The sequence below is a fragment of the Vitis riparia genome, chromosome 9 (assembly GCF_004353265.1).
Source record: "Vitis riparia cultivar Riparia Gloire de Montpellier isolate 1030 chromosome 9, EGFV_Vit.rip_1.0, whole genome shotgun sequence".
Classification (NCBI taxonomy): Eukaryota; Viridiplantae; Streptophyta; class Magnoliopsida; order Vitales; family Vitaceae; genus Vitis; species Vitis riparia.
In genome coordinates, this window is record NC_048439.1 from 15,639,683 (window position 1) to 15,657,232 (window position 17,550).

Below are 17,550 nucleotides of genomic sequence, written 5' to 3' on the forward strand. Positions count from 1 at the left end.
CCTTATAATCACCTAGGCCAACACTTGGTAAGCTTTTTGGACTCAATCCATAGAGATCCATTAGTTATCTCTTGCGAGCCTCTGGGAGGTGGTTTAAAGGTAGGATTACCTAGAATATCCAACACTTGGTAAGCTTTTGGATTCCCTGGAGACATTCATTAGTTATCTTCTGCGAGTTTTTGAAGGGTAATCCAAGGTTAAAGATCACCTTGAATGGCAAATACTAGGTGAGAGGTACGAGTCATTGCAAGATGCATTAGTGAGAGGGATTTAGCGTTGAAACCATTAATGGGAAGCAGCCGTAACACACCGGTTGGGAGGATAACTATAGGTTAAATCCCCAATGCGAGGAAAAGATTTGAAATCTTCCCTTTTGTATAAGGAGCCTGAACCTAGTGACCTAAAACTCCAAGAAACCTTTTCTTTATAATTAAAATCAATTACTATTTTTGGTTAACTTAAAACCAACCCCTTTTTCAACCAACTTTATGTTTTCTTTTAAAACTAACTTGTAAAAGAAAAAGCACCAATCCAATTCTTTAAACTAATCTCAGGTGTGAAATGAAAACCCATCTCTGTGGAAGATCCTAGAACCACTATGCTATGCTAGCTATGCTACCTTAGTATATGGTGAATTAGGTTTATAAATTTTGTTGATAACTCCCGTCTGAGGACTGAATCAAAGGTACACCAATTGGGGATGAATCAATCAATATCAAGAACTATGTTTATGAATTGATCACTCCCACTGACCAAGTCATATTCAAGAAATTTAGCATTTCTCGATTCCACAATCCTAGTGCTGTGAGATGGACAGTAAAATCTGTACTCATTAGACTTTTCAACATATCCAATGAAATACCCACTAATAGTCCTTAGGTCCAATTTCTTTTCTTGTGGATTATAAATTCTCACTTCAGACGAGCATCCCCAAACGCACATATGTCGCAAACTCGGTTTCCAATATTTTATTAACTCAAATGGCGTCTTTGGGACAACCTTGGTTGGAACTCGGTTTAATATATACACGGTTGTCTTAAGTGCTTCAGTCCACAAGAATTTAGGAAGTTTTGAGCTGCTAAGCATACTCCTCACCATGTCCAATAAAGTTTGGTTTCTTCTTTCTGCTACACCATTTCGGTCTGGAGAACCAGGCATGGTGTATTGGGCAACAATCCCATGCTCTTGAAGAAACTTCGCAAATGGCCCAAGTGATTGTCCATCTTCCAAGTATCTACTATAATATTCTCCACCTCTATCTGATCTCACGATCTTAATTTGTTTACCACATTGTTTCTCTACTTCTGCCTTGAAAACTTTAAAGGCTTTTAAAGCTTCATTTTTGTTATGAAGTATGTAGAGATACATGTATCATGAGAAATCACCTATGAAAGAGATGAAGTATTTCTGACCATGAGAGTCCATGTCAAGACTACATATATCAGTATGTATGATCTCTAGTATGGCGGAACTCCTAGTAGCACCTCTCTTTGACTTGTTGGTCCGCTTTCCCTTAATACAGTCCACACAAGTCTCAAAATCAGTAAAATCTAGAGTACTAAGTACCCTATCATTCACCAACCTTTTGATTCTATCTTTGGAGATATGACCTAATCTCCGATGCCACAATGTAGAGGAATCCTCATTCACAAAACATCTTTTAATGCCAGTTTGGACATGTAATGAATTATGAGTGGTATCATTCTGTAAGAATATGCAATAAAGACCATCAGAAAAAATATCATTCCCAACACAATCAGATTTATAAATCAAACTAAAAGATGTTTCTGAAAAATGAAAAGAATATCCAAATGGTACAAGTTTAGAAACTAAAATCAAGTTTCGTGAGAAACTTGGTACATAAAAGGTCTTTTGCAATTCCAAAACAAAACCACCATTTAATGTTAAATAACATGTCCCTATTGCTTCCACATGCGAGCCCATCTTGTTTTCAGATAAGATGAATTGCTCACTTGTCACTAGCTTCCTTAGGTTTTGCATACCCTACAAGGAATTTGAAATGTGGATTGTAGATCCAGAATCAATCTACCATGTGTTGGTATTTACATTAACCATATTAGATTCATAACAAACAAATGAGGTAGGGTTACCTTTCTTCTCAAGCCATTTTTGAAATTTCAGACATTTCTTTTTCACGTGTCCTTTCTTTTTACAGAAAAAAACACTTTTTGTCTTTCTTAATGTCAGATTTAAGAGGAATTTGTTGCTTTCCTTTCTAACTGGCTTGAGATTTTCCTTTCCTTTGCGTTACCAGCATGGCACTTTCTCCTTGTTCCATCAATAACCTTCCTTCCTCTTGAAAACACATGGTCATCAATTCATTGATAGACCACTTATCCTTATGTGTGTTGTAAGAGATTTTGAAAGGTCCATACTGAGGTGGAAGAGTATTAAGGATAAAGTTCACCAAGAAGGATCCAAACATTTCTACTTTGAGCTTCTTCAATTGAGCCACTATGTCCCTCATCTCCATGATGTGTTCGCGTACACCTCTTATACTGGTGAGCTTCAGGGATGTGAACTTCATAATCAAGGTGTTTGCCAAATCTTTATCTAAAGTGACGAATTGCTCGTCAATAGCCTTGAGCAATTCGTGGACATTTTCATGTTGCTCAATCGAACCACGTATACCAACACTAATTTTTGTCTTAATGTACATCACGCTGAGGCGATTAGATTTCTAGCAGTGTTCGTACAATAGTATTTCATCAGGTGTGCTGGTATCAGTGATCTTATGTGGTTCATCTTTCCTTATGGCATAGTCTATGTCCATGCACCCTAATTGAAGAAGAATTCTCTTCTTCCATATCTTAAATTTATCTCCCCTAAGTTCAGGAACCTCACAATAAATATCAGATATGCTAGGTAAAACTGCACAAAAAGATTACAAGCTTATTAAAAATTTGAGGCTTTAATATAAATTCATGCTTTACCAATGTAGAACATGCTTAAAAATTGAATCTAATTTTATTAAAAATTGCCTATGGGCTAAATCTTTAATTCAATCAGATTCATTATCTTTATGATAGACTTTATCAAACTATTTTATTGAATTATGAAATTTATTATGAATATAGTTTGATATTTTCTATCTATAATCTTTATGATAAACCTATTAAATTAATTCTTTCTAACTCCTGTGGGTAAATTAGGAAAAATGAATTTTAATATTTTTATCCTAATTAATTATATAAACAAAATGAAAACCCTGTGAGGTAAAATCGTCATTTATATAATTAATTACAATTAATGTCCATAATGTGATCCTTATTTACTTAATATATAATTTTATATAATCAAGGATGCTGTGGCTATTCCTTATTTATTTAAAATTATATAGTTCACTAGACATTAAAACTATATGATATAATTTTAATATATCTAACACAATTTTAGGCAACAATTGCATGCATTAAAAGCTACAACTTTAATTTAGGCTACATTTTTATACATACAAACATATAAATCAGTATATAATAATTTATTTTGCATGTATAAAATTTACATGATAATTTAAATAATAATAATAATAATTTAAAGGTTTCAGATTATGATTGAGTGCCTAAATCCAAATAAAACACAATCAATTCCATGCCCAATAAAATAAAATAAAAATTCAAATCGAGCCAAAAAGGGCCTAAACTGGCCCAATTTTAACAATCATCCAATGAACCAACACTTAAAGTCCATAATTTAGTAAAATGGACCATTGACATGCATTGAGCTTAATGAGCCCAATAGCCTCTTATACCAAGGCCCAAATTTCACATTTAACTCATGGCCCAACACTTAATAGAACCCACTCTCTCTCTAGGTTTTTTTTTTTTTTTTTTTTATTACTTGCAACAAAAAATCCACCATCCTAATTTACCGCCACCCCTATGGACTGCTTCATCATCGGTAGCAACGTGCTCACCACCACCCACATGGACTGCACCCTTGCCGGCTGCAGTCCAAGCCATAGGAGCCACTGCATCACACGGACAGGTAAAGCCCTTACCACACGCAATGCATCCAAGCGCGCGGCATCACCAACAAGAACAACTTCTGTTCTCTCCGGCCAGAATGAGATGGCTGGGCGCGACGGCGTCAACAACCACCACTAATGGGACAAGCTGCATCCAACAATTTTTTTGGGTTTTTTATTGACCTCGACCATTTTCCGGTAGCCTACAATGGCGCCTCAGCAGCGCTTCCCACTTGAACGAGATGGCGCTTGAACGGTGCTAGAACGCGCCTTGAATGGCACTTGAAGCGCGCCTTGAATGGAGCTTGAAGCGCACCTTGAATGGCACTTGAAATACGCCTTGAATGGCGCTTGAAACGCACCTTGATTGGTCTCGCTGGAGCGCCTGAATGGCGTCACTAAATCACTTGAAAATGGAACCTGAATGGCGTCGCTGGTGCGCCTGAAAATGGTGCCTTAACAGCGCTTGAACGGTGCATGCAACGCCGTCTGGAACGACGCCTGTAACAGCGCTTGAATGGAGTCCTATTTTTTTATTTTATTTTTTAAAGGTCTGTAATAGTGTTTTCTAAATGCCTGAAAGGTGTCTTTTAAACGCCTGTAATGACTTTTTCTGAAAGGAGGATGCCAATTATCCGGATCGCCTCTAGCAACCATTATTTAAATAATTATCAAGAAATCATAAAAACAAGAATTTTCATTCAAAATCAATACAAAGCATAGGTGAGATTAAACGTGCTCTGATACCAAATGTAAGTAGTTTACATGCTATATATATGTGATTGCAATGAACATTTACAACATGAATCAAAATTGAAAAGACTTAGAATAGTCTACTTACCTCCAGCCATTGTATTGAGTTACTGTAATCGGTTTCAAAACTTTGATTTCCAAACTCTAATCTCTCCTTTTAGATGGTGTATTTCTGGAAAAACAGCAGAGACGAGTTCAGGACCATTTCAAATCTATATAACTGTGGCTTCCACATGCCACGTTGCTCTTATTTGCCACCATGTTTGAGCAGTTTGTGGAACGTGCTCCTTAACTGTAGCAGAAGTGAGAGATGGTGTGGACCCATATTTTTCACGTGTGTCCCCACTCGATCGGTGAGACTCGCTTTTATTTGTGAAAATTTTTGTTTTTGGAATAGTCAGAGTCGCCACTTATTTAATTTTATTTTAGAGGGAAAATAAAACAAGAAATATAACCCTAAAAAAATGACTCCATAATTTTTGGAAAAACATATCTTTGAAAAACCCGAGTCTAGGTCCAGGGATCAGGTTACTTATTGGGAAGGTACCTCTAAAAGGTAGCACCCCTCTAAGCCCTATAAAGGTCTCTACTGACTAAGTTAAGGGAAGATGTGGCAATTAATTGATTAACTCAGGATACCAAGGTTGAACAAGGTGATTACAAAAAATAACATGCCAAACAAGATCAAATCACAATAAAGGAGAGTTAGGGTGCGTACCTGAACCACTTCTTAAGCGCTATCATAAAACATCAATGGTTAGTTTAGATAATATATCACCCAACATACATTTTATCATAGATAATCGAACAATGAAACATATATCAAGACATCCCAAGCATTCTCAAACATAGGTATAATTCACAATGACAATCATATTTACAGGATTTAGAAGGTAGGTGACAGGAGACGTACCTGGATAGCATAGATAACTCCTAATGCACTTCCTCAGGAAATGAGGGGTTAGATAATAAATAATAATATAAGAAATTCTAACATGCTCATCTAATTAGCATAGCAAAAATGATCAAGGAATACGAAATCATCAATTATCACATACGTCTTGTATATAATTCCAAAAAAATAGATAAATATGATTACAACAAATAGCAAGGATAGTAGCAAAAATAAGTTTTGAAAAGATTTTCTTATGTAGGGGTTTCACCAATTCCCCAATTGATTTACACAAATTTAGCCCAGAATTATCCCATTATTTAGGATCACAAGCTTTGATTCGCGTTTTTGTTCAAAACTAAACTTTTTGTTGGAAAACTAAGAAGGATGCAAACCGATCAAGATATGGTTGCATATCATTTTTTTTTTTAAATGATTTTGATCCTGAGGACTCTAAATGAATTTTTTTTAAAAATAGATTTTAAAGGGATCTTTTAAGAAAAGGGTTTTATTCTATAATAAAATAAATTAACTTGAAAACAATGAGACATAAGGAAGAAAATATTAAGCAAAAAAAAAAAACAAAAGAGAACAAAATACCAATCAAAACAAAGAAAACGGAAATCACAAAATAAAGATTTAGACAATCATGTCAATTAAAGTGGTGAAAGTAGGGCCAACCTTCATGGGTTTCCAATGGCCTTCAAAAAAAGAATTTGACTAACAATTAATAAGGCATCAAATTTATGACTTCCTAATCAAACAAACTAACAAAATATTATCCAAGACTAACATTTAGATTTCAAGAAACACATGAATTAAAATAAAAATAACCAATCAAAGATTAAAGCCAACAAACTTAGCATATGGAGATAATAATATGGGATCAATTAAGGTAAATTAGCATTCTAACAAAATATGATAAATCAAATACCAAAGTTCAACAATCTTGAAAAAAACATGAAAACAATAACACACAATTAATAGGTTGATTATCTAAAATTCCTAAAGCTCATACTAAATGTCAATAGATCAAAGCCAAAATTAACATACTTAAAACATGAAAATAATTACACATGATTGACTAAATTAATTAAACAAAATTATAATCAACTACAAAATTGGATATAAATGGATTAAATTCGAAATTAATGAAATAAAAAACACACAAACACATTCAATACTAAAAATAATTAATACTAGATTAAATCAAGAACATCAACATCATCTAATAAGATTGGCTAAACTATCAAATTGAAATCACAAATATATTTAAACTAAAGCAAATAAATAAATTAACAAAATAAAATTAAACTAAAATCGAAATTAAAAATATGGGATTTGTCTAAGAGGGTTAATCAAACAATTGAATTAAAATCATGAACGTATTCAGATTATAAAATAAATTAAAATCAAACTAAATTGAAATTAAACTCTATTTAATAAAATTATTGGAATTAAAAACTCAAACTTTATTTGATACGATCAATTAAACTAATAAATTAAAATCAACGAATGCATTTAAACTAAAAACGAATTAAAATTAAAGTAATTGGAATTAAAAACCCAAACTTTATTTAGCGTGATTATTTAAACTAAAAACGAATTAAAATAAAACTAATTAGGATCACTAACACATTCAAATTAAATCATAAACTAAAACTAAATTTATTCAGAATTAAAAAAAAAAAAAAAAACTTCATCTCACAAAATATTTAAACTAAGGAATTAAAATCACTAACTCATTTAAATTAAATTATAAACTAAAACTAAATTAATCCGGGATTAAATAAATAAACTTTATCTCTCAAATTATTTAAACTAAGGAATTAACATCATTAACACATTCAAATTAAATTATAAACTAAAACTAAATTAATCCGGAATTAAAAAAATAAACTTTATCTCTCAAATTATTTAAACTAAGGAATTAACATCATTAACACATTCAAATTAAATTATAAACTGTAACTAAATTAAATCAAAATTAAAAATACGTGCTTTATCTAACAATATTAATTAAGTTAAAGAATTAAAATCACGAATAGGCTTAAACTAACAGGTAGATTAAAAATAAACTAATTTAGAACTAAAAATATAAATTTTTACAACTATTTAAACTAATGAACCAAAACGATAAAAAAAACATCTAATCTAGGAGATAAATAGAAATTATGCGAATTGAGATTAAGGAAATTTATCACTAAGAATCAAATTAACCAAACAACTAAAAAAAAAATGCTCAATTGAAAACTAACATGTGTTATAGAAAAATCAAAATCCCTTCTTGATGCCAATCAAAGTGGCAATCCAATGCCTGTCTGAAGTCTCCCACTGTTCCTAAAATTCCTTGTATGCTCTCAAATGTCTTGATCTCCCCACCAAGGAAAAGAATGTCCTCCTTGTGTCCTTCTTTCTGCCGAATAAAAAATCCCTCTCCGTCTGGATCTCTCTCTGCTGAAGAAAAAATCCCTCCCTGTCTGGATCTCTCTCTGCCCCTTATATATGTACTAAAGGGTTTTCTCCTCCTCATCTTTTTGTTCCTTCACACCTATACACTTGGAAGCACTAATACTAATACTCTTCAATAGGCTATGAACACTGTGGTTTGGCTTGCTGGGTCCATTTTCTACATTTCCTTTCTCTAAACCCTCAACTTTTGAAGGACTCTCAAGAGTTGTAGTAACAGAGGCAGCATGACGTTTTTCAAATTCCTTATTTTCATCAACAACCTCATTAGTAGGTGCACAAACTCGCTCTCTAGGCAAGGAAGCGTGCTATCTTTAGAGTGGAGTGCTTCTTTCACCTTTACCATAATGCTCTTCAAGATGAGCAAACTGTCGCTTAAACCGATCAACACCACTCGGGTACATGAAGCTAGTTTGATCTCCACCACAAAAGTACTGTTGGGTTTTTTCTCATGTGGAAGGCCCAAAATTGAGAGCCCAAAATTTAAGGCATCTTAGGCCTTTATATAAAAGGGTTAGAAGAAAAATCCTTTCTTCTTCTTCTTCTTCCAATTTTTTGTAGCCACCGGAGGTAGAAGAAAAAGAGAGAGAATGAGAAAAAAAAAAAAAAAAAGAATGGGAGAACCACCATTTTTTAAGAGAAAAACACAGTTTTTTCTTCACTGCCCAGATTTCATCAAATGTATGATTACTCTTCGTCTGTGGGTCGATCGACCTGAAATTTGGAGGAAAGGTTCATGACTCATTGATCTTCAATCAAAATGGTGGAGATCAGATTTGGAGATCTAGACACTCATCTTTTAGTCCGAGAACAGAGCCTTTGTTTTGATGCGTTTTCTATCTGGACAGTTTTGATCATAAGCTCCGATTAAGGTTAATCCATGGTTCGATTGAGCCGATTTTTTGAGACCCCGTTCGTGACTTATTGATCTTCATTCTGAATGGTGGAGATTGGATTTGGAGTTCAGAACAATTATATTTCAGTCCGAGAACAGTGGTGTGTTTGGTGAGATCTCTCCATTATTTTTATCCAAAGTTGTTGAAATTGCCAAGATTAATTGATCTTGAGATATGGTTGATGTATGCCTCTAGTTTTATATGGAGAGAATTGTGTAACCCATTAATTATATTAGTGGAGTTTTTAAGTGGCCTAAGGGTCCCGTGGTTTTTACTTCTCATATTGGAGAAGGTTTTCCATACTAAAATTATTGGTGTTCATAAACTTGTTGATTGGGTGAATTCTTATTGCTCTATTTGATTGATTCCTATTAGGTTCTCACAAGAGATGATAAAACCTGGTTGTGCATTCTTTGTGTTTATCCCATCAAAGTGGTATCAGAGCATTGGTTCAAGATAATTTGTGCCTTGGGTAGAACAATGGAAAGCAATACAAGTAGAATGATTACTTTGAATGGCTCCAATTATCATGTTTGGAAAGGAAAGATGGAAGACCTATTGTATGTGAAGGATTATTATTTGCCTGTGTTTGCTTCTGAAAAGCTAGAAAATAAAACTGATGCAGAATGAAATTTACTTCATCGGCAGGTTTGTGGTTATATCAGACAGTGGGTAGGTGATAATGTTCTCAATCATGTTAGTGAAGAGAAACATGCACGGAGTCTATGGAACAAGTTGAACAGTTATATGCTCGAAAGACTGGTAACAATAAATTGTTTCTGATCAAGAAGATGATTAGCTTGAAGTATCTAGATGGAACTCCTATGATAGATCACTTGAATACATTCCAAGGTATTATTAATCAGTTGGCTGGAATGAATATCAAGTTTGAGGAAGAGGTGCAAGGGTTGTGGCTTCTTGGTACATTGTCGGACTCGTCGGAGACGTTTAGAACTTCTTTGTCTAACTCAACCCCAGATAGTACTATGAATATGGATTTGGTTAAGAGTTGTGTTCTGAATGAAGAGATGAGAAGAAAGTCACAGGGTTCTTCTTCACAATCAGATGTCCTAGTTACTGAAAAGAGGAGGAGGAGTAAGAGTAAAGGTCCGAAGAACAGAGGCATAAGCAAAAGCAAGACTAACAAGTTTGCCAATGTTGAGTGTCATTATTGCCATTTGAAAGGGCATATAAGGAAGTATTGTCGCCAATTGAAGAGAGATATGAAACAAGGGAAAGTAAAAGACAAGAAGAATGACAATAGTGGTGAAGATGATCGAGTTGCCACTACCACTTCAGATTTCCTTATTGTTTATGATAGTGGTGTTGTTAATTTCGCTTGCCAGGAGACCAGTTAGGTGATTGATAGCGGTGCCTCAATCCATGCTACACCTCAGAAAGATTTCTTTACATCCTACACATCCAGTGATTTTGGAAGTGTTTGGATGGGTAATGATGGCTCGGTTAAATCCATTGGTATGGGAAATGTGCTTTTGGAGACTAGTAATGGTACTGTGTTGATTTTGAAGAATGTCAAACACATTCTAGATATCCGCTTGAATTTAATCTCCATGAGTAAGCTTGATGATGAAGGGTTCTGCAACACCTTTCGTGATAGTCACTAGAAGCTCACCAGAGGTTCTATGATGGTAGCAAAAGGAAAGAAGTGTTCCTCATTGTATTTGATGTAGGCAAGAGTAATTGATTCTAGTATCAATGTAGTGGATGATGATAGCACAGTTGAGCTTTGGCACAACAGACTCGATCACATGAGTGAGAAAGACTTGATGATTTTGGCTAAGAAGAATCTTCTTTCTAGTATGAAGAAGGGATCTTTGAAAAGGCGTGCTCATTGCTTAGCAGGAAAGTAGACCAGAGTTGCATTCAAAACACACTGCCATACAAGAAAGCCAGGTATGCTTGATTTAGTATATTCTGATGTGTGTGGTCCTATGAAAATAAAAACACTTGGTGGATCTCTATTTTTTGTGACTTTTATAGATGATCATTCAAGAAAGATTTGGGTGTATACCTTGAAAACAAAAGACCAAGTGTTAGAAGTGTTTAAGTAGTTTCATGCTCTTGTTGAGAGACAATTTGGTGAAAATTTGAAATGCATCTGAACTGATAATGGGGGTGAGTATTTTGGTCCTTTTAATGAGTATTGTAGACAACATGGTATTCGGCATCAAAAGACACCTCCTAAGACTCCTTAGTTGAATGGGTTGGTTGAGAGAATGAATATGACACTGGTTGGAAGGGTGAGATGTTTACTTTCGCAGTCACAGTTGCCAAGATCCTTTTGGGGTGAGGCTTTGAATACTGTTGTACATGTTCTCAATCTTACACCATGTGTTCCTTTAGAATTTGATGTTCCGGATAGAATTTGGTCAGATAATGAAATCTCTTATGATCACTTGCGTGTCTTTGGATGCAAGGCTTTTGTGCACATTCTGAAATATGAGAGGTCTAAGCTTGATGCTAAGACAAGACCTTGTGTATTCATTGGCTATGGTCAGGATGAGCTTGGTTACAGGTTTTATGATCCGGTGCAGAAAAAGCTTGTAAGAAGCCGAGATGCTATGTTTATGGAAGATCATAGCATATAGGACATTGAGAAGACTGATGCAATAGAGTTTCAGTATAGTGATAATTTGATTGACTTAGATCCAGTTCCTTTGACACATTTTCCTACACAAGTTGAAAATGAAGCACATGATGACCAACATGAAATTGGTGATGTTGAAACTCCCACACAGGTTGAGATGGATGATGATGTTCATGAGCAGTCACCAGTAGTAGAGGCTTCACCAGATATTCCACTCAAGAGGTCTACCAGAGACTGACATCCTTCCACATGGTATTCTGTTGATGATTATGTATTACCAACTGATGGGGGAGAACCTGAAAGTTATGAGGAAGCCATGGGAGATGAAAATAAGATGAAGTGGATTGATGCTATGCAAGATGAGATGAAGTCATTGCATGAGAATCATTCTTTTGAACTTGTCAAGTTGCTAAAGGGAAAAAAAGCTTTGAAGATCAGGTGGGTTTACAGAGTAAAGCAAGAAGAACACACTTCACAACCACATTACAAAGCTAGATTGGTTGTTAAAGGGTTCAATCAAAAGAAAAGTATTGATTTTGATGATTTTTTTCTCATGTTGTTAAGATGTCGTCTATTCGTGTTGTTTTGGGCTTGGCAGCTAGTCTTGATTTGGAGATTGAGCAGATGGATGTTAAAACTGCATTTCTCCATGGTGATTTAGACAAAGAAATTTATATGGAACAACCAGAGGGTTTCACAATAAAAGGAAAAGAGGATTATGTGTGTAAGTTGAAGAAAAGTCTTTATGGCTTAAAGTAGGCACCGAGGTAGTGGTATAAGAAGTTTGAATCAGTTATGGGGGAGCAAGGCTACCAAAAAACTACTTCTGACAATTGTATATTTGTGCAGAAATTCTCTGATGATGATTTTGTTATATTGTTGCTCTATGTTGATGATATCTTGATTGTTGGCAGAAATGTTTCAAGAATTGATAAGCTGAAGAAGCAATTAAGCAAATCCTTTTCCATGAAGGATTTGGGGCCAGTAAAGAAAATTCTTGGTATTAGAATTGAGCGAGATAGAACATCCAAGAAGCTGTATATGTCACATGAGCAATATATTGAAAAGGTGCTTGAAAGATTTAACATGAGCAAAGCTAAAGTGGTTAGTTCTCCTCTAGCTAGTCACTTTAAGCTAAGCAGTAGACATTACCCTTCTATAGATAAGGAGAAGGAAGACATGAGAAGAGTTCCGTATGCCTCAGCAGTAGGAAGTTTGATGTATGACATGGTATGTACTAGACCAGACATAGCTTATGCAGTTGCTGTTGTTAGCCACTTTCTATCTAATCTAAGACAACTACATTGGGAGGTAGTCAAGTGGATTATGAGATATTTGCGAGGCTCTTCCAAGTTGAAACTCACTTTTGGAAGTGGGAAACCAATACTTGTTGGCTACACTGATTCAGATATGGCAAGGAATGTAGATAATAGAAGGTTTACTTCAAGTTATTTGATGACATTCTCAGGAGGTGCTGTGTCTTGGCAATCAAAACTACAAAAATGTGTTGCACTCTCTACAACAGAGGTAGAGTACATTGTAGCATCAGAAGCATGTAAAGAGTTGTTGTGGATGAAACGTTTCATACATGAGCTTAGGTTTAAGCAGCCACGCTATGTGGTATACTGTGATAACGCCATTCACCTTAGTAAGAATTCTACATTTCATGCAAGATCGAAGCACATTGATGTGAGGTATCATTGGATGAGAGATGCTCTCAATGACAACTTGTTTGAACTTGAGAAGATACTTACCGATCACAATGGCTCAAATATGTTAACAAAGTCCTTACCAAGGGAGAAGCTTGAAGTTTGCTGTTCAATCGCCGGGATGGCGAGCCCTTCCACATAATCGGAAATGGGGAGATTTGTTGGGTTTTTCCTCATGTGGAAGGCCCAAAATTTAAGGCCTCTTAAGCCTTTTATATAAAAGGGTTAGAAGAAGAATCCTTTCTTCTTCTTCTTCTTCTAATTTTTTGCAGCCATCGGAGGTAGAAGAAAAAGAGAGAGAAGGAGAAAAGAGAGAGAATGGGAGAACCACCATTTTTGAAGAGAAAAACACAATTTTTTCTTCACTTCCTAGATTTCATCAAAGGTACGATACCACTTTGTCTGTGGGCCGATCAACCTGAAATTTGGAGGAGAGGTTCATGACTCATTGATCTTCAATCAGAACGGTGGAGATCAGATTTGAAGATCCAGACGGTCGTCTTTTAGTCCGAGAACAGAGCCTCTATTTTGATGCTTTTTCTATCCGGACAGTTTTGATCATAAGCTCTGATCAAGGTTAATCTATTGTTTGATTGAGCCGATTTTTGGAGAGCACATTCATGACTTATTGATCTTCATTCTGAATGGTGGAGATTGGATTTGGAGTTCAGAAGAATTATATTTCAGTCTGAGAACAGTGGTGTGTTTGGTGAGATCTCTCCATTATTTTTATCCAAAGTTGTTGAAATTGCCAAGATTAATTGATCTTGAGATATGGTTAATGTATGCCTCTAGTTTTATCTAGAGAGAATTGTGTAACCCATTAATTATATTAGTGGAGTTTTTAAGTGGCCTAAGGGTCCCGTGGTTTTTACTTCTCATATTGGAGAAGGTTTTCCATGCTAAAATTATTGGTGTTCATATACTTGTTGATTGGGTGAATTCTTATTGCTCTATTTGATTGATTCCTATTAGGTTCTCACAAGAGAGGATAAAACCTGGTTGTGCATTCTTTGTGTTTATCCCATCAAGTACTCCTGTAGCATCTGGGGATGATACTCTAGGATCTCTCGATATATTAACTCCCTAACATCATTTTTTGTTCATTTCTTTATCTCAAAGTCAAACTAAAGTTTTGAAATGGGTTGAGTGGAAGGTTCACGATCTAAATTTTCCAAACCATCAAATTACGAATCAGCTAAGGCCTCTTCAACAGTTGAACAATCTTTAAGATCAAATGCAAGGAGATGTTCCGATAGTTGAAGAGCCAACAGATTGACATCAAGGAATTTTTGTGAGAAAGGAATGGATGGTTTTTTTTTTTTACGCATGGTACTTAGATATCTTCTTGTCTTCTCATTCCAAATCCTTGCAATTAATCTAGCAGAAGGAGTGCCAGACAAATTAGTCATGAGATCTAACTGGTGCACCATATTTTTCCTCGGAAACAACTGTTTTCTTGTAAGCATTTCATCTGGTTGCAACATAGTCTGTCCAGAAACTAGCTGATGACACATCATTGAATGACACCCCAGCAAGCCCAAAATCACACATCTTCAATTTGCAGTCGGCATTAGCAAGAACATTTTTTTTTTTTTTTTTGGCTTCAAATCTCAATGAAATACATTTTCTGTATGTATATATTTTAGACCTCGAAGAAGCTGGTACAAGAAAAAAAATTGATAGTGCTCGGGAGTAAGATCATCGTTTGCCTTAATTACTGGATGAAGATCATATTCGATCAATTAAAAAACAATGTAAATATCTCTAGATTCTCTTCGAGAAGGTGGGGGCATGATATGTTTTATTTCTACAATATTCAGATGCCGAAGCAACTGTAAGAACTCGATTTCTCTTAGAATCCATGTAGCATCAGAAACATGTTCAAAGACATCATTAATATTCATGATTGCAACCTTTTCTCTAGTGTGGGTATCAATTACAAAGCTAACAACACCATAACTTCCTTTGCCAACGACTTCCTAGACTCGATATCTGCTCACCTCTCCATATTCTGTGAAGAGTTCTGTTTTTGGCATGCCCTTCTTGTGAGGATCCATGGGTCTTCATTTGGGGACTTTGATAAGTGTAAAAGCAAGGGCTGCAAATACCATAAGAGTGAAAAATGTATGCATGGGGCAGATATAGTATAACCTCATTGTTAAGAACAATACAGAAAAATGCCACAAAGAAATTTAGCCATCACATCCTCTGTGTAAAGCGTGCAAAGCTAAAATCCTTCCTAATGTAACAATAGGAGAAGTTTCCAAATCCAGTCATCCAGACATATGCAGTAATAAAGACACGAATTGCTTTGTATATCTCCGCAGCAGCGAAGTAATGATACATTAGAAATAAAACTTGCATCTATCCTTTCCACTCCTCAGTTTGATGCCGGTTAAGATAAAGTAAGGCCTTTCCGGAGAATGTTGACTTGTCATGATGTTTCTTAAGAGAAGTCATAAAACAAACTATGACGAGAAGCAAGTAGAGAAAGATGAAGAGGTCACTATTATAGTTCTTAGTACTACGCTATCACATACGTAGAAGTATGTCGGAATTGCCCTAAACTCAAACATTGTTCTCAAAGTTGATCGGTTTTCCGATAAGAATGAGTCATCCATTGTTAAAAACCTAATTAAGTTCACTTTGATGGATGAACTATTGAACTTTGCAGATGTTGATTTTGTAAGACCTCATTCTAGTAAAATAGCCGGTCATCTTCCTTGATTGTTTCATTTCCCAATTCAACCAGATTATTGTCTGAATGAACTGCCCAAGCCTAATCAGCGAGGAGACCACCATTCTCGCTGCGCGAACCGATTCGGAACTAAGAAATAAGAGATCAGGTGAGGGCGAAGAGGACGAGAGAGCCGAGGACAAGGTAGTGAATAAATATGTAGGAGAAGATAACCCTAAGAGACAGATAGAAAGAGAGATTCGAAGCAAATGGGGAGGGAGGAAGAGAGGATCTTAGGGTAGTCATTCCATGGAGAAAAGGTGGTTATGTCTTCTTGCTTTCTAGACTCCACGACTGCTTGTACGTGGTGATGTCCCGAGTCTCCAATGATGTCCTTTCCTCCTTTTGCAGCCATGGTGGAGATATAAAAAAGGATCTCTCCCACCTTGCAAGTTGTCCCCCTATCAATGCATAATTTAAGACCTCTTCGTACCGAGGTAGTGAAATTCTCCTCCAGATCTATCAGTCTCCACTTTATATATATATATATATATATATATATATATATATATATATATATATATATATATATATATATATATATATATATATAAATTCCTTTCCTTTTACCTTCAGCTGTGATCTGCCTTCCTTTTTTAACAATATAAATCTCCTTTCCATCCTCTATTCATCCGTGATCTGTCTTCCTTTTTTAACAATATAAATCTCTTTTCCATCCTCCATTCAGTCGTGATCTTCTCTCTTTGATGGCTCCAAATCTCATACAAAATTAAAAATAAAGTGGAGATAAGAAATCATATAATTGGAAATAGAATAAAATCAAATAGAAAATCAAATCACATAGTCACAAATATCCAAGATGTCAATTCATGGAATTAAAGAATGAATAAATAAGTAGGTAAATAAACAAATAAATTGATAAAAGTATAAAAATAAATATTAGACGTATGCAATTAGGAAAAATCAAGAAATTAAATTAATACAACGGATTATAATAATTTAAATGTCAAACTCAAACCATTCAAAATCAGAAAATTCATTCATGCAATAAAAAGTCAAGCCAACACTCATCTTATCCCGAAAAATAAGTAACCAAGATCAAGATCATGCCTAAGTGAACTATGCCAAAAGAAGTGTCTAAGTGACCTATTCTGAAAGAGTGTCTAAGTAACCTAGGGTGAATGTGTGCAAGCTAGAAGGTGCCAAGTGCATATAAACAAGCCTAAGGTGATGCCTAATGGGCCAAGTGTATCTAAATGGGCCTAGGGTGCCTAAGTGGGCCTAAGTCTAAATTAGGGTTACCAAGAGTCACAACGGGGTTTGATAAATCTCCCAAACAAAGTCCTTAAGGTGGCTTAGAAAAGATAGACTACATGAGTAATAATGGGCCATCAGGGAATTGCCATAAAGTACCGAAAAAAATACTTAATAGAACATGTGCTAGGAGGACAAAATTGAGGGTCTACAAATGGTGGAGGACGTGGTCAAAGTGCTGGACCACATTAGAAGTGCTGGACGTGTGTGAACGTGTATC

General features: G+C 35.3%; 1 pseudogene; it reads right to left on the reverse strand.

Moving 5' to 3' along the window:
- Positions 1–8,411: 8,411 nt before the first annotated feature.
- On the reverse strand, positions 8,412–15,375 carry LOC117921856 (annotated as a pseudogene).
- Positions 15,376–17,550: the final 2,175 nt, after the last annotated feature.